This window comes from Triturus cristatus, chromosome 4_2 (genome assembly GCF_964204655.1).
Source record: "Triturus cristatus chromosome 4_2, aTriCri1.1, whole genome shotgun sequence".
In the NCBI taxonomy this organism is placed as follows: Eukaryota; Metazoa; Chordata; class Amphibia; order Caudata; family Salamandridae; genus Triturus; species Triturus cristatus.
In genome coordinates, this window is record NC_140586.1 from 739,434,589 (window position 1) to 739,455,333 (window position 20,745).

A 20,745-nucleotide genomic window follows, 5' to 3' on the forward strand; every position below is an offset into this window, starting at 1 on the left:
ATTGTATTTCCATTATTCGCCCTAAGTTGGCACGGTATGCCCAGACGTTCGTCTCTTGCCCACTTTGCCACTGGATTCAACCTAGCTTGGCTAATAAGGGGTGTTTACCTGAAACGGTCCAGAATGCTTGATTCCGGTCCAGCGAAGACCTGGCTTGGCAGTTTGGGCTGGACTGATTTGCATATGGCAGGGTCTCAACTGGGGTGGGTTTAACTCCGATCTTATAGTGACTGGGGGTGAGTGCCTGAAAAGTTTCAGCGCTCCGTCCATCATCTTATTGAGTTTGCATTGTTCACCCTAAGTTGGCACGGTAGGCCCAGACGTGAGTCCCTTGCTCACTTAGCCACTCAATTGAAGCTAGCCTGGCCAATGAGGGGTGTTACCCCAAAACCGGTCCCAGGATGCTTGTTTCTGGTCCAGGGAAAACCTTGCTTGGCAGTTCAGGCTGAACTGTTCCCATGAGGACCTGGGTCAAGACTGATTTGCATATGGCTGTGTCCGAACTGGGGTGGCAAAGTGAGCTAATGAACGATGATGGATTTAACACAGATCTAATAGTGACTGGGGGTAAGTGTCTGAAAAGTTTTAGGTCTCCATCCATCATCTTATTGTGCTTGCATTACTCCTTTGACTCAAACAATACTTCATGACCTCCAAACCAAATACATTTTTATACAGGTATATAAACCAACGACATCCATAGTAACAAGAAACATTTTGTTTTCCCAAACAACATCTAACTTATTCAGAATATCCATGGTGCCTCTAATAAATGATGGTAGATTGAAAACATATGGTTTAAGATAATAATCTACAAAGTCTGACTGATGCCCCGTGATGGAGCTGATATGAAAGGCCAGGAATCTTCCAGGTGTATGTATTTTCGGTAATGTGTAAATGAAGGGAAACTGTGGGTTATCAATTAATAAATATCCATACTCTGAGTAAATAATCAAACCCATGTCCTTCAATGTATTTATTTTTCTCAAATATCACCATCTTGGTATTACCCATTGGCTTACCATTTACCATCACATAACATTTCTCATCACTCAATTGGGAAATTGGTGGTTAGTCCTCCAGGAGTTAAGCAATGGATATAATCTGGGACAAAAAAGCTCGTGCATCGCCCTTTTGCATTAAGCACTATCGTCGTCGTTTTAAAGAAACAATTGGGGCTGTGGACAGTATAGTCGTGTTTCAGCCCTTTCAGAAGAACATGCCCATCTTTTAACATGTAGCATTGGTTTATGTACAGATGTAAATGTGATAATTTGCTACTAAGAAATCTCTTGCTATTCTTCTAATCAGTGCATTAAATGGAAATATACAAGTGCAGATACTCACTACTTAGAATACCTATTTGTTCCTGAGAAGTGCATGTACTCTCCTATTAAATGTATTGATGCAGTACTGAACGTGCAGGTACTCTCCCTTTCAAAATAAAGAGCATTTCAAGCACTATACAAAATCTTAATATTCTGAACATTTCAAGAAATGTCAGGAGAACACCTACGACTAACAGGCATAGCCAGGAACCACACATTCTTAGTAAACATCAAGAAGGGACAACTCTACTACACACTACTCGCAAAGAACCTCACTGTGTTGGCAGTGTACTACAATTCTGAAGACGTCAAAAAATGTCAAGAGCAGTAAAGAACCATGTCCTTTCCTGTTTGCAATATTGAGCTCTAACACTAGAACACCACTACCAAGTGGCCAATCTATGTGCTCTGACACCTAAAACGTGCTGAAATGAGCTTAGAACCTAATTGGCACATTTAAGTCTTCCATCAGGCCAGAGTATATGGTGCAGAAATACAGCCCTGACACTTATGGACTGCAGCACCAGTTGTGCCATCCATTTAAGTCACAGTAAAAGCACGACTTCAGGCCTACCTCTTGTAGCCTGCCAGCTGCACCTTGAACCCTGCTGGCCAGACCTGGCAAATCACCCTTTTGACAAGTAAGAAAAAGTGATTTTAGTTAATAAAGTCACCCCTAACCAGAAGTTGCTGCCCACAAGGTAGGATGACATTAGAAATGACATCTTCCTACAGTGACTAGACCCAAAACAACATTGTCACTGGTCAGGCTATTACTGGTACATTGGAAAAGTCAAAATATAGATAATACACTATTATCATGAAATTTTGACCTGTACCAGCTACAGGCTTCATTCAAAGACTTAAGTTGAATTTTTATTACATTTACGGTAAACATAACTTTCAGAATGTAAACTTTAGCCTGCAAACAATTTGCCTTAGTGCTCTAGCAACTGCCTAGCCTGAATTAGGTGTGAAAGAGGTGTGGAGCAGAGACAATGGCTTGGGCATGGGGAGGTATTTTCTTTCCTGAGCAAGAAGATCAGATGGGGTAGGCCCAGGTACTTAATTTACTTTTTGTCACAAATAAATGTTAGATGACACCTGGAAAGGCCCCAAACTGTGTCCGCAGTGGGAGGAAAGCTACCCCCTGAACTGGTTTTGAGGAACCAAAGAGGAGGAGACTGCTTATTAATGACCAAGACCATTCTGTGTTGATACTTTGAAAGTTTTCAGCAAGAAATCTCCCGAAGTCCAAAGCTATCAACCTGCTTCAAGGATCCTGGCTTCGGTCCACTGCAGAGGCTATAATTTCAGCAACAGCCTGCTAAAATAGAGTATTTCTTTTCAAAAAGTGCCAAAGTCCCTTTCTGGATTGGGACTTAGAAACTTTTACATACTTTTTGACTTTTAGACTTTCACTCAGACCAATTCACTTCCAGGTTCATACTCTTTCATTGGTGCTTTGTGCTTTTTTAATTAACTCTTTAAAAAATCATATTTCTAGTTCCCCTTATTGGATTTTTGTTGTTTTGGTCATATTTTACCCATAAAACATATCTTTGTATTTTAAAACTGGTTGTGGGAGTTTGTGTTTTGTGGGCCTTTTTCTTCTGAGTATGCACTCCTTAAATATTTTACACATTGCCTGTGATATCATCCTGACTGCTTTGTGTCACTTTACCAGGAATCTAGCGCAGGTGTATTTGATTTAATTTGTGTGAAATCCAACAGGCTGAGGCTTTAGGCTTGGAGATGGACAATTGCCCATCCCAACTATTTCCTTTCCTACTATCTATATCAATAACTTTGTTTGTTTTTGATTAAGAGACATGAATACACCTAATTATTTCCAATCCCTGAAAAAGTCGAACAAAGCTGTGTGATGGTCCCACATAATACCTCAAAGAATTCATAATCTGTAATGATTGGACATTTGTGGAATAATTCTTTTAGCACCCATTGACATGTGACATGACTACACATTCCTGTTTGGGACAGGGTTTTGATTTTTGGAGCTACCATAAGGTGAACTAATGTTGGGAAAATATTCAAAAGATACCCCATTGAAGAAACTAAACAAGGACTGAAATAGAACTGATAATAATTTGGTGTATATGTTAGACAAATATATGTTTGTTTGTGTGTATATGCTGTATTGATTGACCAATATATTGACACAGTTAGGTAACCGAACGAGTAATAAAAGCAGATTTAAATAAGTATGTTTTCCAAAAGTGAACTACGTCTCTGTTGTAGAGTTCAAACCAATATTATATTTGATCCCTATAGAGAATCTTTCTTTTCTCTGCAATGTAGACTCACAGTTTTGCATATGGTTATTTAGACCCTCCACTTAAAATATTATTGTTGGTCCCACATTTTTCAGCATCTACATAAAGGATACCAACTCATCATTACAGGGTACTGCAGACATCACTGTTTGCCGACCACACAGTAATGGAAATCTTTCCCACTAAATTGACAGAACGTTTGCATTTGTGGAAATGTACCTTTTTAGGGGCACACTGGTGCAGGGTCACCCTTTTGTCCACGGGTTCAAAGACCAACAAAATAGAGATCAGCACTGAAGTTGGAAATAAATAACAAGTTTATTAATCACTCATGAGTGGGACCACATCCACACAGCACTTTCAAGTGCTGCCTGGGGTAGTACACTGAAGTCACAGAACACAGGTCATTTTATACAGGTTTTCTGCAGTGTAAGCATGTGAACAGAAATAGGGAGAACAAGTTTTAGAAATAGTTACCGGCAAACAAGGGCGCATGAATTACCACGTGGTCAGCAAAGTGGGGGGGGGAGCAGGAGTGCTTATGGCAGCAGTAAATGATTGCCAGTTAACATCTAAGACCAGGTGCTCTGGCAGCTACAAACCCTCAGCACGTACATTGCTTCTAGCTGAGTCAGGAAGTCAACTAAAATAGATAGCACAAGCAGAGTGAAAAGACGAAAGAATTACAAAGGAAACTTAAATGGACACCACAGCCAAAATGGCTGTCGCTTATGCCAAGTAAAATATTACACGTTTTCCTCACGTTCTATTAAAGACACAGAGGTGAAGATTGTGGCTCATGTCTCCTTTACTGAAACCCAAGAAGCGAAGAAAATGATGGATAAAATAAAACTTTTTAAGCACATATTAACAGAAGGACAGTGTTGCAGTCCTGGTTTGACCTCATAACACATTAGTCACTCATAAAACACTGTGAATCAAAACTATCTCAGGAGAGCAGCGAACGTCCTCATCTTTGCAAGTAGAAGAAACATTCTTGGAAATTAAATGGAAAAAGACAAACTTCTGAAGGTGCCGATCTTTTTTCTCCTTGAAAGTTCTGAAGTTGTGCAACTGACAGCCAGGAATAAATCCTCTCCATTCAAGTGAAAAAACATGTTTTTGTAACTTTCAAAGTGCCCAAGGGCTTGAATGTCCATTGAAACTACAAGAGAAGAATGGAAGGCTAATCTTCGCCACTGTGTCTTTAATAGAGTCTAAACATCCTGTCATGTTAGTGGGGGAGATTTCCATTCTATTATTAGACCAGAGGCTGAAGTGTGATAAGTTTGGAGCTTTGCCAAAACATCACAATAAACATGCTGACTTGGTTTATAATAACAGGTCTTAAATGTAGACTCATTCAATCAATCTGTTCTTTTTAAGATGTCCTCCAGACATTCAGAGAAAAAATTAGCTTTGAACGCCATGGCTCCTCCTGCTGAGTGAGCCAAAAAAATTATGTCCGCCTCAACCGTGACACATCTGACCCATCTGGCCGGTGTCAAACGAGAGACGTGTGCATACGGTATTTTTAAAGAAACTTGAAAGTGTAAAGGAGGATAAAAAGCAGAAGTTTGAGATCCATGGGAACAGGTACAAGTGACCACACACAGTTTTTTGTAATCTGGGAAAGCAGGATAAAATATAGATGCAGACAAAGTCTTGGTACGTCTCGTAATATAGAAGGTAATGTGCTGTGGAGAAAAAGATCTGTTATGCACCTGAAGACCCTGACATCAGAAACTCCTTTATATGATCTAACATAGGTTAACAGTCAATTTTGCAGAAAACTTCTTAAAAGAAAGCGCCCCTTTAACTAGAATAAGACCAGCCGAAATTGCAGATCTATGAGTGTTAACTGTCCTGTAGGCCCCAACCTGCTGTCAATAAGGTTATAAGAAAATCTTCTACATCTACTGGAAAGGCAGATGTGGGTTTAATCTGTTGTTCCATGCACCAGACAACCCGGACTGTCCAGGCATATTGAAACTGGACCCAGTTGAAGGACCCCAGGGGTTACTGATAACTGACTGCAAAAGTGCCTCGGCATATCAAGACAACCTGAAATCCTCCAAGCCAATAGCTTCAATTGTCCCTGCAAAACTACGTTGTGAGCAGAGCCCGGAGGACGGTGGAAGAGAAGAGTAAAACATGGCAGTATTCTGGGAAGGTTATCGAGAGTTCCAGAAGAGCCGTTGAGGGGACCTGACTTGAGTTGGCCAGTAAGGTGTGACTAAGACAAGAGAGGAGTAATCTCCCCTGATACACGATAGCCCAGAGCATCCTTGCAAATTAGTGAAAAGCATAATCTTGAAATGTTCCCCACTGCTAAAGGAATGCATGATCTGCCTCTGGATCTGGCTCCCAATTGTAGAACTGGAATAGCATCCACTTGAGCCAAGAGTCAAATAAGTCTATCTGAAGTGGAGCCCGAAGAATATTAAGGAGATATATATATATATATATATATATATATATATTATCTACTGGCGGTCGCCAGTAGATAGTTATAGTTAGGACCGTGTTTCCATAGGAAATCCGCTACATTCTATTTGGAATAACTTTGGCGCCGGTCGACGAATCCTCACGAAATTTTTAAAACTAATGGGGCGCTACGCTCCGCTCCTACCCTGAAAGTCTCGGGGGGATTCGTCAAGCGGGGGCTGAGAAAAAAGGGGGGTCCCAAAACGCGTTTTCCCCATGCATTTTCCCATAGGACCTTTAGTCCGAGCTACAGCCCGAACGGCTGAACAGAATTACTTGAAAGAGAGGTAGTCCTCAGGTCAAGGATGTGCCTTTTGTAGGTGTAAATCTGTTCAGTAGGTCCTGAGAAAATAGCATTTAAATCAATATATATATCTGTAAGCGCGCTCCGTGCGCTTACCGTAAGCTTACCGTACGCATACGGTGCCGTGCGCGAGCTCAATTCTGATTGGTGGTTACATGACTGTAAACATTCGAATCGGTCGAAATCAGGAAGTGTCGGCCGCCATTTTCTGTCTCTCGCACTGAGAAACAAAGGTGGGGAACGCGAAAAGGGGGCAACGAAGAGAGTTGCAGACCCCCTAGTGTTTGTCAGGGCGTCCAAGAAGGACCCAAAAGTACGGAAAATACATTTAATAATTAAAAAAAAAAATCGCAGAGTGCGCGTATGGTAAGCTTACCGTACGCGCACGGCACGGCAAAACCGCAATCCACAATGTGTAATTTCAGATGTCATCATTGATGTCATGAGTGATGTCACTGACCATGTCATGAGTGATGTAATATGTGACGTCATCAGCAGTTTATTGTGGGCGCGCAAGTTATAGTTACCTGATCTAACTATAACGTGGAATTTCATTGTTTTTTTACGAGTGAAATGTACAGCTAACTATAACATGTGTGAAACCTATGGTTTTTTAAGTGAATTTGCAAGGTTTTGTAAATGATAATTCCTAACTATAACGTGTGTGAAACCTATGGTTTTTCAGTGAATATATATATATATATATATCTTTATATATGTTTAAAAATGTAAGCATTCCTTTGATTTTGTGTTGTCCTTCAACCCCCCCGACCCCCACGGTTGTGCCTCTACATTGTGTTCTGTCAAGCACTAGCATGTAATTCACTTTTCTGGGGCACAGGTGGGGGAGGTGGGAGAAGGGTTGAGGTGGTTTAAAAATGCAAAGGAAGTGACTAAGTGGGTTGTTAGAACACCGCTGATGTGAGAATGTGCCGTGTACAGGCAGTATAGCGTTGATATACAGGAGGCACAGAACAGGCACCCTCTGAAAACAGCATCTGACATTTAGTCTCGGTCTTTGAATGCTCTGCAAATGTGACCAGGTAAGGACAAAAAAAAAATGTGTGAGGTCAGAGTGGGAATGTTGTGCAAATGAAAATGGAAGCTTTGCCAAACACGACCAGAAAACTACGAAAAGAAGAATGCCCCAAAATGGACAGATAAGCACCAAAGTGGAAATGTATTAGTAGTTAGGCGCTGCTCTGGTGAAGGTAACAAATGACAACAAGGAGGGACAAAGAGGAAAGATTAGCCACTTGCAAGCAAGCCTTTTTAAAGGACAATCGAAATAACAAATGAAAAGGCAATGAGCGGGCTGCAAGCCCACAAAGTGTATACAACATGTCTCGAAGACACACTGCAAGCCCTGCCTAGGCTTGACCTAAAAAGAATTAAAAAAACATATAAGAGAGGAACCCTTCAAACATTCTACCTGGATTGACTGCCCATCACATTAATTCTATCCACTCATTCATACACTCCATACAAAGTGTAGGCTTATTTTTGGTAGAAAATATATCTCCTCCTCTATTTTCGATATGATTAAAACATTTTTTTTAAACCAATCAATCAATGCATTACATAAGATCATTTCATAGTAAATACAAATATCTTTACAACAGAAGCATGTTATATCAAGTTCATTTCTGTAGGGGAATACTTGTAGAATGCACGCCGTACGGAGGGCATTCCGATTCGGGATATCTTTACCATGTATCATGGACTCGTGATCATAGAACACCGTCACAGTTATTCTGGATTCGTACAGCAAGTCTCTTACCTGAGGCTTTAGCTAACTGACGGATTGTATTCATGGAAATTACTGTATCGTGCTGAAACATCTATACCCACCTGGCTGGCTCGGGATATTGGGCCATAAGGACATTATTTTACTTTATTGGTGGACTGTTGATAGACCGGATTGGGAATTTAGCTTGCTACAGAATCAGCCCTGAAGAAGTCATTGTGTGTAAAAGCACACGACGAAACACGCGTTGGCTGTAAATTGTTCTACTGAACTTCAACATCTGTGGAAGCTGTGCATTGGAAACATATGTTCTGTTGAACGTCGGATGCTGAGTACCCAAATAAATAATTGGAACAAAAGGGAAATAAGAGACTTTTTCATTACTGCTGGACTTTCCATTATCTACCTCTGAGTGCTCATAGGAAAACCATATTGTCATTGTATTGCCATCGTTGTGAGGATCATTTGTGGTTGAATTGGCAGCCGGCCACTCTTCCTTTGGAGCACCAACATATAATTGTTTTTTATTATCACACTTGCCCTGTAAGATTGTAGAGCGCCCGGTCATTCTGTTTTTTGCCTGGTTGCCAATTTGCTGTTTTTTTTCCTTCACTCCATACAAACTATAGGCCTTATTTTTGGAATAAAATACATCTCCTCCTTTATTTTCGATATGATTAAAACATATATTTCTTTTTAAACAAATCAATCAGTGCATTACATAAAACCATTTCATAGGAAAATGCAAATATCTTTAAAACAGAAGCAGTCGATCGAGGTAGAATAACATAGGGAACAATGTCATTGTTTGGTATTTGAAACTCAGTTTCCTTAATGTTTGAAGGGTTCCTCTCTTACTTGTTTATTTGATTCGAAGTACAGCTTGTCAGCTGGAGAGGTTGCAGTCTTAAGATAAAAACTAATCTGTATCAAAACATGGATACTCTTAAAATGTTTGGTTTATATTAAGATCAGTTTACCAAACTTATAGGGCTAATTCTAAGATGATTAGCACACTGACTATATCAGATGAGAACTCAGAGAAATGGAATACCTTTTGAAACTTAAAGAAAAAAGTTATCCGTACAGAATTACATTTGCACTTTCTTATTGAATATTATAAAAAGTGCATCATACCGATTTGGCTTCAAGTAAAAAACAAGCCTGGTCAATTTGTGAAAAACGAGAAATTCATGGAACATTGGACTCTGATTGCTAACCGGTGCAGCAGAGTGGATGTTGTTAATCATCGAGGTAGCCCAAGAAGTAATTGACGACTGTTCTTTAGCACAATATCGTTTTTAAATACTGTTCTTTGAAGTGTATATTCTACATGTATGTCTCTACAGAAATGAACTTGATATAATGTGCTCCTGTTTTAAAGATATTGGTATTTTCCTAAAAAATGGTTTTATGTAATGCATTGATTGCTTTGTTTAAAAAATATATATGTTTTAATCATATAGAAAATAAAGGAGGAGCGATATTTTATACCAAAAATAAGTACTATAGTTTGTATGGAGTGTATGAATCAGTGGATAGAATTAATGTGATGGGCAGTCAATCTAAAAAGAAACAATGTTTCCTTGGCTTGCAACACTTCGCTGAGATACAATGCCCCCGGCAGGGACCTCCTGACTAAACCTGAGAGGGATGAATTGTGGCTGCAACAATGTCCTGAAGGTTTGAATGGGTCACTTGAATCTGTGTGCACTCACTTTATGAAGTGTTTCAACACAGGTGACAAATCAATGTGAATGAAATCTACCAATTAAAGACATAACCAAAATAAATAACAATCATAATACTAGAACCCAATTGTGAATAATGATGTACAATGAAGAGAGAAAAGCGAGCTTTGTACTCCTCTGCTAGATCAGCAAGGAAGCGGACGTTTGTTGCTCTGCAGAGCTATTTATGTTAAGATTGGTTAATGTAGCATGAGGTCACAACAGGACTGCAATGCTGACATCTGTTCATATGTGCTTGTAAAGGTTTTTATCATCCATGTTGGGAGTTTCGCTTGTTTTTCTTTTTTGCTACAGTTTCAGTAAAGGAGACTTAGTCTTAATTGAGCCTCTGGTCTTGTAATGGGATTCATGCTAGAACAGCATCCTGAATGGTATTAGTAAATGCTCACCTCAAAAGAATATAAAAATTAATCTTTTGAAAATCAGCTTTATTAGCTTCCAGTCCTTAGACAAAATTAAACTCCAAGGTATTTGTAAATTGTATATGAGCAAAAGGTCAAATGTATTCACACTATGGGACACCCGAAACTCCGATTAGAAAAATTGAAAAGTGTAATGCATGTACAGCCTTCCTTCTCTGTAGGTTTAGTTAAATGTTTGATGGCAGGGGGTGTGTCTCTAATGGAGATGCATGCAAAGCTCAAGCCCTACCAGAATCAATGCATGGCACTGAGTTTTGGGCACACTGCTGAACAGGAAAATTAAGCAAGCGGGGAACGTTTCTTCAAATCATTATTGCAGCTCACCTGTAGCAGCATATCAATGGCTTTTCACATTGGAAAATCAGACATATAGGGATAGAAAATAGATGCTTGAACACGTGGGCCATCGTAGAACTGGCTCCTTATAAGGTGGCTAGGTATGTACTGCCTACCTATCCTGGTAAACCGTTGCCTTCTAACATACTTTTATTGCCATCGGCATCAACTTTTACTCTGATAAGCCCTAATTACAAAATCTGGCTCTGTGGTCCTGATGAAACATTTTTGGAGCTGGAACAGATAAAAGTATTTTTTTCTACTAGGCCTAATAAATGGCATAAGACATTTTTTGAGGTCAGAACCTGCTTTAGGAGGAGAAGAATAGCTTTGTTTAATTTATTGGATTTATTGTGGAATATATTTACACAATAGGTTAGGGATTTTTCTATTGGCCTGCTTTACAAATTGAGATCTACCGTAGATAATTTATATAAATGGCAGGTTTGCCCCCTCTCCTTTGAAAGTGTGGTGGATTTCTTATTTTTCTCACTAAAGAGACAGAAGAGAAGGTATTGGCATAAGCCATTGTTCGACAGCTTTAAGTCATGTTATCTCTGCATCGCTAATTAGCTGGTAAAATGATGCTGATGTAGGTGTTGCAACTATGGTGGGAGGGCATGTAATTGTAGAAAGATGTTTCTGTACCTTGGAAAGTAGTGCTAAGAGTAGAGATCTAAATCTTAGAGAAATTAGTTTCTTGAGTGATAAAGTTCTCATAAAAAGACTGATTAAGTAATTTTAATGGACTAGAATTTTTGTGCACCTTTTGGTTATCGGTTTGCAACCTAATAATGACTGTTTTAATAATTGTTTCAAACCGATTCTTCATTGTAACAGGGAATTATGTTTTATACATATTTTAGATAGATAAGTGAAGAATTATGACTGTGATGGATGAAAAAAAATCAGACTAAACATAGTGAAATAACCAACACTCCTTTTCCTGTTCCTTTCGTTGCCCCTGTGACTCTGTGCCCGTCTTGCCTTCTGTTCCTTGCGTTGCCCCTGTGACTCTGTGCCCGTCTTGCCTTCTGTTCCTTACGTTGCCCCTGTGAATCTGTGCCCGTCTTGCCTTCTGTTCCTTACGTTGCCCCTGTAACTCTGTGCCCTTTTTGCCTTCTCTTCCTTTCATTGCCCCTGTGACTTTGTGCCCGTCTTGCCTTCTGTTCCTTATGTTGCCCCTGTGACTCTGTGCCCTTTTTGCCTTCTGTTCCTTTCGTTGCCCCTGTGACTCTGTGCCCGTCTTGCCTTCTGTTCCTTACGTTGCCCCTGTAACTCTGTGCCCTTTTTGCCTTCTCTTCCTTTCATTGTCCCTGTGACTCTGTGCCCGTCTTGCCTTCTGTTCCTTGCGTTGCCCCTGTGACTCTGTGCCCGTCTTGCCTTCTGTTCCTTACGTTGCCCCTGTGACTCTGTGCCCGTCTTGCCTTCTGTTCCTTACGTTGCCTCTGTAACTCTGTGCCCTTTTTGCCTTCTCTTCCTTTCATTGCTCCTGTGACTTTGTGCTCGTCTTGCCTTCTGTTCCTTATGTTGCCCCTGTGACTCTGTGCCCTTTTTGCCTTCTGTTCCTTTCGTTGCCCCTGTGACTCTGTGCCCGTCTTGCATTCTGTTTCTTACGTTGCCCCTGTGACTCTGTGCCCGTCTTGCCTTCTGTTCCTTTCGTTGCCCCTGTGACTCTGTGCCCTTTTTGCCTTCTCTTCCTTTCGTTGCCCCTGTGACTCTGTGCCCGTTTTGCTTTCTATTCCTTTCGTCGTCCCCCACCGCTCCCGCCGCTGTGTCCCCTGCGGCCCCACCCCCCTGACTGCTCATTCGCTGCCCCTGCCTACCGCCTCCCAGCTGCTCCTCCCTCCCACCTCCCCATACATGCCAGCCGCTGTGCGGCCGCGCCACTGGCGCGCCTAAGGCAAGCCCGTCTGCGCCCGCCTGTGCGTGGACTGCGCCCAGGACCCCTGGGCCCTGCGAACGCCACGACGCCCGCCTCTGCTACGACTCCAGCACCCTCCACGCACTCAACACCAGATGACTACGCACCTGCTGCCTGGCCGCCCCGAAGCGCACCCAAAGACCCTTCTCCTGCCAGAACTGCAGCTTCACCAGCATCCGGCCCGCCAACCCACCTACCAAAGAACCCAACCACCTCAGATGCATCCTTCTCAACACCCGCTCCGCACGCAAACACGCCGTGGAACTCTGGGACTTACTGGACTCCAACTCCCCAGATGTCGCCTTCCTGACGGAGACCTAGCTGAACCCCTCCTCGACACCCAACATCGTCATAGCCATCTCGGAAGGCTATAAGATCACCCGCAGGGACCGCACCAATGGAGTAGGAGGAGGAATCGTCATCGTCCACAGGAACTCTCTCAAAGTCTCAACCAACACCGACGACACCCTCAGCACCGCCGAACACCTGCACTTCCAGATCCACACCGATCCCAACACCACCCTCAGAGGAACCCTCAACTACAGACCCCCCAGACCACGAGCACAGTTCAGCGACTCCCTCACTGACCTAGTCAGCACACACGCCCTCACCTCCACAGACTACATCCTCCTCGGAGACCTGAACTTCCACCTCGAGAACAACAACGACACCAACTCCTCCACCCTGATCGCCAACCTCGCCAACCTCGGACTCAGACAACTCGTCACTACACCCACCGACTCCGCCGGCCACTCGCTTGACCACGTCTTCTCCGCAAGATCCCACATCTCCTTCAACCACACCACCGAGCTCCACTGAACTGATCACCGCTGCATCCACTTCACCTTCCGGTAACCCACCACGCACCACTGCACCCAACAGATGCCGCGCCGCTGCTGGAGCAAAGTCACCGAAGACCAGCTTTCCACCACCCTCGCCCGGAGCCCACCCGCAGATCCGACCGACCCCCGACACCGCCGCTCGCAACCTCAAACAGTGGATCAACGACTGCACCAACACCCTCGCCCCTCTCAAGAAGCCCTCCAACACCCACACTAGCAAGAAAGCCAGCTGGTTCACCGAAGACCTCCAGGCCTCCAAGCGAACCTGCCGAAAACTCGAAAAAAAACTGGATCCGTGAACGAACACTGGAAAACTACACAGCAAACAAGAACGCCACCCGCAGACACCACCACCTCATCAGATCCGCCAAAAAGACCTCCTTCAAAGACCGCCTAGACAACAACGCACACAACAGCAAAGAGCGCTTCAACATCGTGAAGGAACTCTCCAACCCCAGCTCCAACACCAACGACATCCCACCGTCACAAGACCTGTGCGACTCGCTGGCCACCTTCTTCCATCTCAAGATCGCAGACATCCATGACAGCTTTAACGCCGTCACCACCCCGGCAACAACTGAGACCCCCGCTCCCATGACCACCACCCGCACCAACCGCCTGATCGCCTGGACCAACATCAACGACGATGACACGATCAAGATCGTGAACACCGTCCACTCCGGATCCCCGGAAGACCCCTGCCCACACCACATCTTCAACAAAGCCAGCAGCACCATCGCACCCCATCTCCGGAAAACCATAAACCTCTCCTTCAAGACAGCGACCTTCCCCGAGAGCTGGAAGCACGCAGAGATCAACGCCTTACTCAAGAAACCCAAGGCGGACCCCAAGGACCTCAAGAACTTCCGACCCATCTCCCTGCTCAGGTTCCCGGCGAAGATCATCGAAAAGGCCGTCGTCAAACAACTGACCAGCTTCCTCGAGGAGAACAGCATCCTAGACCCGTCCCAGTCCGGGTTTTGCAGCAACCACAGCACCGAAGCTGCCCTCATCGCCACCACCGATGGCATCAGTACCCTGCTAGACAACGGAGAAACCGCGGCCCTCATCCTCCTGGACCTGTCAGCCGCCTTCGACACGGTCTGCCACCACGCACTACGAACACGCCTCTACGATGTCGGAATCCAAGAGAAGGCGATGGACTGGACCTCCTCCTTCCTCTCCGGCAGAACACAGAGCGTCCGCCTCCCCCCTTCCGCTCCAAAGCCACTGAGATCTGCGGCGTACCCCATGGCTCATCCCTCAGCCCAACGTTGTTCAACGTCTACATGGCACCACTCGCCCACATCACACGACAGCACGACCTCAACATCATCTCCTATGCCGATGACACCCAGCTGACCCTCTCCCTCACCAAGGACCCCCACACCGCCAAAACCAACCTCCACGAAGGAATGAAGGCCGTCGCCGACTGGATGAGGAACAGCCGACTGAAGCTGAACTCGAACAAGATGGAGGTCCTCATCCTCGGATCCACCCCCTCGGCCTGGGACGACTCCTGGTGGCCGACTGCACTAGGAACACCCCCAACACCCACCGACCACGCACGCAACCTAGGGGTCATCCTCGACTCCACTCTCTCCATGACGAAGCAGGTCAACGCCGTCTCCTCCTCCTGCTTCAACACCCTCCGCATGCGTCGCAGGATCTTCAAGTGGATCCCCACCGAAAAAAGAAGGACAGTCACCCAGGCCCTCGTCAGCAGTAGACTGGACTACGGAAACGCACTCTACGCAGGAGCCCCGGCCAAACTCCTGAAACGGCTTCAACGCATCCAGAACGCCTGATCCTTGACATCCCTCGCCGCAGCCACATCACACCCCACCTAAGAAACCTGCACTGGCTCCCTGTCAACAAGAGGATAACCTTCGAACTCCTCACCCACACACACAAGGCACTCCACAACACCGGACCAACGTACCTCAACAGCCGACTCAGCCTCTACACTCCCACCCGCCAGCTCCGCAGACCGCGCCCTCGCCACAGTTTCCCGCATCCGAAGAGTGACCACCGGCGGCAGATCATTCTCGCACCTCGCCGCCAAGACATGGAACACCCTCCCCATTCGCCTGCAGCAGATCGAGAACTTCTGACCTTCAGAAGACTCCTCAAGACCTGGCTCTTCGAACAGTAGCAGCTCCCCCCCCCCAGCCTTGAGACCCTTGCGGGTATGTAGTGCGCTTTATAAATGCCATGATTGATTGATTGATTGATTTAACACTCTAAAAAAATAAAACAAATATACTTGGGAACTAAATGATCTGTCAAACTAGACGTTTCAGAAGCATACATTAATTATCAGGTTTCAATGACCATTCAGCTTTAACTGACATCCCTTGTGTGTATTTTTGTATTGTGTATTGTTTAATAATAATATTGTTATTCAAAGGGAAGGACACGTTGTGACAGCCCCTACCTGGGTTCCCCCATGGATAATATCTTTATTGTAAATCAGACCCTTTACATGTTGGGTACAGTTCACAGTTATGTTATGTAAGATGCTGTGTTTTGTTTCATAGGGCTTTATGAGGACACGTCACATGAGGCATAAGGTTTGCATTTTTTCTGGTGAATAGACTTTGCCATTTGTATGTCTTTAGCCTTAGCTGTCTGTAGGCAGACCTCTTTTTCAAATATACAACACGTGTAGAGTTAGCTTTTAGTTCAGCCGCTTGCCCGTGATTGGATGGTGTTGCTGCTGCTGCTTTTGATTGGAAGGCTCTCGTCCCTATTCTTGTCTCGCCCTGCCTAGTCATTTCGGTCTTGCAGTGTTCTGACAGGATGAGTTGTGTCCTTCCATGGCATACTTAAAGGAACTCTGTTTTTTCCCTTTTAATTTTTAATTGAGCTCTGCAAGGGGGTGCCTGTGTTTCTTCGCTGTTTATCCCTCATACCCACCCTCTCACGTTATCATTCCTCTTTCCCCACTCTACATCCTGCTCCGCACAAGGCTAGGCGTGTTAGGTTTTATTTATTTATTTAGCTTAAGAGGCCCAGCAGCTGATAATAGTTTTTCACATGCACCTAGCAACCACAAACCTTGACTGTTCAAGGCACAGATGATCTCAGGATTTTGCCTGGCCAGCATTCAACTGGCATTATTTTATTAAAACCATCTTTTTGTGTTTCTTAGCAATACATAGCATGGAATACAAAATGACCATATTGGATTTAATTACGCATCATGCATGCATCATACACTGTATTTACATCTCTATTCAACTATTTGACAAACAAGATCAGGAAATGATAGACCAACGATATAAACTTCGAGCCTTCGCCACTGATGTGGGTTATTCCAAATCTAGACCTGGGATGTTCTTTGGTAGCCCGGCAGGTGTGCTGCACCCATGAGAAGTGCGTGTTACTATAGCGCTGGGTTGGATATTGGATATTGGATAGGTATTTATAAAGCGCTAACGTTCGCTCCCAAGGGAGCATCTTGGCGCTGATATTGGATATTGGATAGGTATTTATAAATACCGCCACTCTGTACCTCGGCTTGTCATTCGTCATACCAGGGTGTTCCAACCATGATTATGGCGGTAGAGTATCATCGTCTGGAGTGCATGTGTGAGCTCATCTTATGCTAATGCTATGGGGCGTTTATGTAGACCTTGGACTTACACCCATCGCAGCGCCGCAGATTTTACCTCTGCCTATTTGACCATTGCGGCTTACTAGTGCGAGACCCTTGAGAGAGAGGCCGTCTTCCACCCCCTCGCTATCACACGCCTAGACAGTAACAACGCTAAATCGATGAAGCGGGTGGTGCCCCCATGCCTGTTTGTCTACATTGGCCCAGGACACAGCTGCCCTTAATGTTCAAGACTTGTTGATCCGTTACTTGCAGGAGTGTCATGCAAATGGCATCCCAAAGGGCTGCTGCCAGTGGACAGTCCAGAACATGTGTAAGAGGTTAGCTTGAGAAGCTAGGCAGCGAGGTGATGCCTTGGAGTATACTCTGTGGAGTCTAGACAGTTTCAGATAGGCCCCGCGGAGGATGTTGGGCTGTATTTATTGGAATCAAGCTTTGCGGGAGGCCTTGCGTGGATAAATGATTGTTCTTTGCCATTCTTTGGGGGTTCAAGGGATGCCCCAGGTCCTGTCCTCATTGTTGACGCAGGTCAGCGTCAGCGAGGGGATCAGTAGTCCTTTCTGGATGGCTCTTGTAATCCAGGATATCACCCTTCTACAGGCACCAAATAAGAAGGGTGTTTGGGATAGTGGATGCATGGGGCGTTCAGTTGCTGTAACACTGCAGAGTCATTCTAATTTGAGGACCAAGTTCATGTGTATTAGCTCACCCCCCAGCCCCCCCCCCACCCCCCCCCCCCCCAACATGGTATGGGACAGCTGCAGCCGTTGTCATCCCCTGAGTTTGAATGCTGTTTCAGGCTGCAGAATTAAAGTTGTTGTTTTATTCTGCTTGTCATGGCTCTGTGCCGAAGTAAAGATCAATTCAATTTTAATGCTTTATTTCAGCTTAAAAACCATAAACGTCCACACAACATAAAGCAATTCGCATCCATCATCAAATAGCAGTGCCGAACCTGCTCTTTAAATAGAAATAAAAGATGGTTAAAACGAATCAAATATCTTATGTTAAAAAAGATTCTGAATCATTGTAACATTTAAGGGTGATAGCTTCAGAGTCCCACTCCGCTGAGTAAGAATACATCCTCAGCGGTCGTTATACTAACTATGCATCTTATACTGTATACCCCAATGTCAGAAGCAGACCTCCTCTTATGGAGTCGCCCTTAGCTTGATGGTTCCAACTATCCATGCCAATAGCAGAAATCTGGTCACACCGAACACAAGTCGCATCCAAAAATTCTAGATGTTTCCCCGATAGTAACCAATTGCAAGCAGCTTACACACTGGGAGGATCCATTTCTTACGGGGTATGATATAGGTTGGACAAAAAAATTAAAAATTCTCAGTAGATTCTTCTGCAGAGAAAATGGGCCATTGGGGGTTGTGTGGCTGTTTTTGTCCCAATTAGAAGTGAAGTCGTTTAAGGATAAAATGCCAAACCTAAACTTAATGTACGGCGTTTTAGTCTGGGCTGGTTGTATTTTATCATAAAAAGACTCAAAGCAAGGGCCACTTTTATGGCTCAAAAGCACCTCTTCTAGGCTTCCTACATGTTGGTCTTTCCATGTTTGTTCCAGCCTGTTTTCCTAATAGACTTGTTTCAGTATTACCATTGTGGCCTTTATCACTCTATCAGAGTGCAGTCACACCTCTTCCATATTTAGAATCTCGCACAGAGCCTTTATCTTCCTTAAACAGGTGATTTCGAGTTTCCTATCCAGGCCGATAATTTCATCCAGGGTTTTCCTATAGATATTGAGTTCCCGGGTGTTCCAAATTCGGAGTTAGTGCATTAACCATTCTAGTGAGACCATATGGTCAATTCTTTTTAGGGCAAGGTCGAAGCGAAGTGGAGTAAGGGGATGCTTTTAGGGAGGTTAAAAAGGGATCTAATAAACTGATTTAACCAATGTTGTATCTGTCCACAGGACAGGGAGTCTATATACTTCCAGGGCAGGGGATACTACACCGCTGGAGGTAGCCTTGTATTTTGCAGCATTTATTTAGAGGCCCCTTGTGCGGCAGAAGGAAGAGAAATGGTCTAACAACAGCTGAAGACCACACGATGGACTGGATATTAAAAGTGTGTCACCAGCGAACATTAAAATTGGTACGCTTGTGCCCGCCCACTTTTGTGTGTCATGATTACATTTTGCTAACCAATCCACTGCCCCATTTATATATAAGCTAAAAAGTGTGGGTACCAGCAAGCACCCCTGTCTGACACCCCTATTGATACTTATCTTAGCTGTTAAATCTCCTCCCTTGTTCCACCTAATATGGGCACATGATTCCAAATGCAGAGTTTTTAAAATGCCTGATAGGTTATCCGGGACTCCATAAGCCTCCAACACAGCCCAAAGGTTCTCCCTGGGGACCATGCCAAATGCAACATAAACATGGCTTCACCTCAGGGTAACATACTTCCAGCCCAATGCCCTGAAGTGGAAGACCTGGTCCACTGTGCTTACCTTTGCCCTGAAGCCTGCCTGGCAATCCTCAAGGATTTTATGATCTGTTATTCAATCTTGTAGTTTAGTTATAATTTGCCTAGTGAATGCTTTCTGGCTTATATCAATTAAACTAATAGGTCTGTAATTGGAGGCTACATCCTTCCTCCCCTTCTGATGTATGGGCACAATGATTGCCCCATGCCAAGAGTTGGGGATATCCTCCCCCCTCAAGGTAGCATTGCCAAGAGCATTTAAGTATGGCACCCATATCTCAGGCTGGGAAAGATGTAGATTGCCCAGGATACATCCGGTCCTGGCTCCTTCTCCATTTTTAATAAGTGCAGCGTCTGGGCAGTTTCTGCCATTTCAAGAACTATGTTGTCATTTGCCGATTGCCTGCTCTTTTGCTCAGTCTGGACCAGGCCACTTCTCTCCAAATGTTCAATGTTATTTTGTGACCATGGCTTGTAGAGCTCGGTGAACTGGGCTTTCCATACCTCAGGTTGGACTTCCGAGTCCAGGTCATTTCCTGCAGTATGAGGTCCAGCAGCAATGGGGTGCCAAAACTCCTTTGTGTTCCTATTATATAGGGCTTCTGTCATTTTGTCCCATTGCTCTAAATCCCATTCCCTTTTCGCTTTTTCTAGTTTAACTTTGCTAGCCTTCCTAGCAATCGGTATACCCTTACCATCCCCCAGTTTTGCTGAATCAACAATTGCTGCTTTGGCCTTTCTAAATTCGCTGGTATACCATCCAGGTGTGTGGGTTCGAGCCGAAGTTGCCCCTCTCTGTTTGGTGAGGAGCTATATTATTTGCCCCATGAGATTTGTGGATCTACAGAATTAATTGCAGTTGGTTCTGCAGTCTTGAGAGGGTCCAGTATGTCTACGTAGAGAATGTAGATACCCGACTGTACTTTATCATATTCTGTTACTAGAGCCCAATTAACGTTCCTTCTGTTATTGTAAATATTAATTCTACCTACAGTAGAAGCGATTCCCAATACTGATTGATTTGCAAAGGGTCTAGCACCGAAATCCGCTCTTAACGCTTCATGGTCACTATCATTTCTTGTTATCACCCTCATATCAATTAGAAAAGGCCTGAGGGAACTGTCCACCGCAATATAGTCTATTTTACTTGTGTACGATCCCTGCTTAAAGGTTGGGCGGGGGGCAGTCTGCGCTTGTGTGACCGTTAACAATATTCAGGTCGTGCATTGCAAGCAAACCAATG

At 44.2% G+C, this 20,745-nt stretch overlaps 1 protein-coding gene across 2 annotated transcripts in view; it reads left to right on the top strand.

The window, feature by feature from the left end:
* The window catches only part of TTC39A (tetratricopeptide repeat domain 39A), a 721,538-nt gene that overhangs the window by 330,071 nt on the left and 370,722 nt on the right, over nucleotides 1-20,745 (top strand). The window lies entirely within an intron of this gene.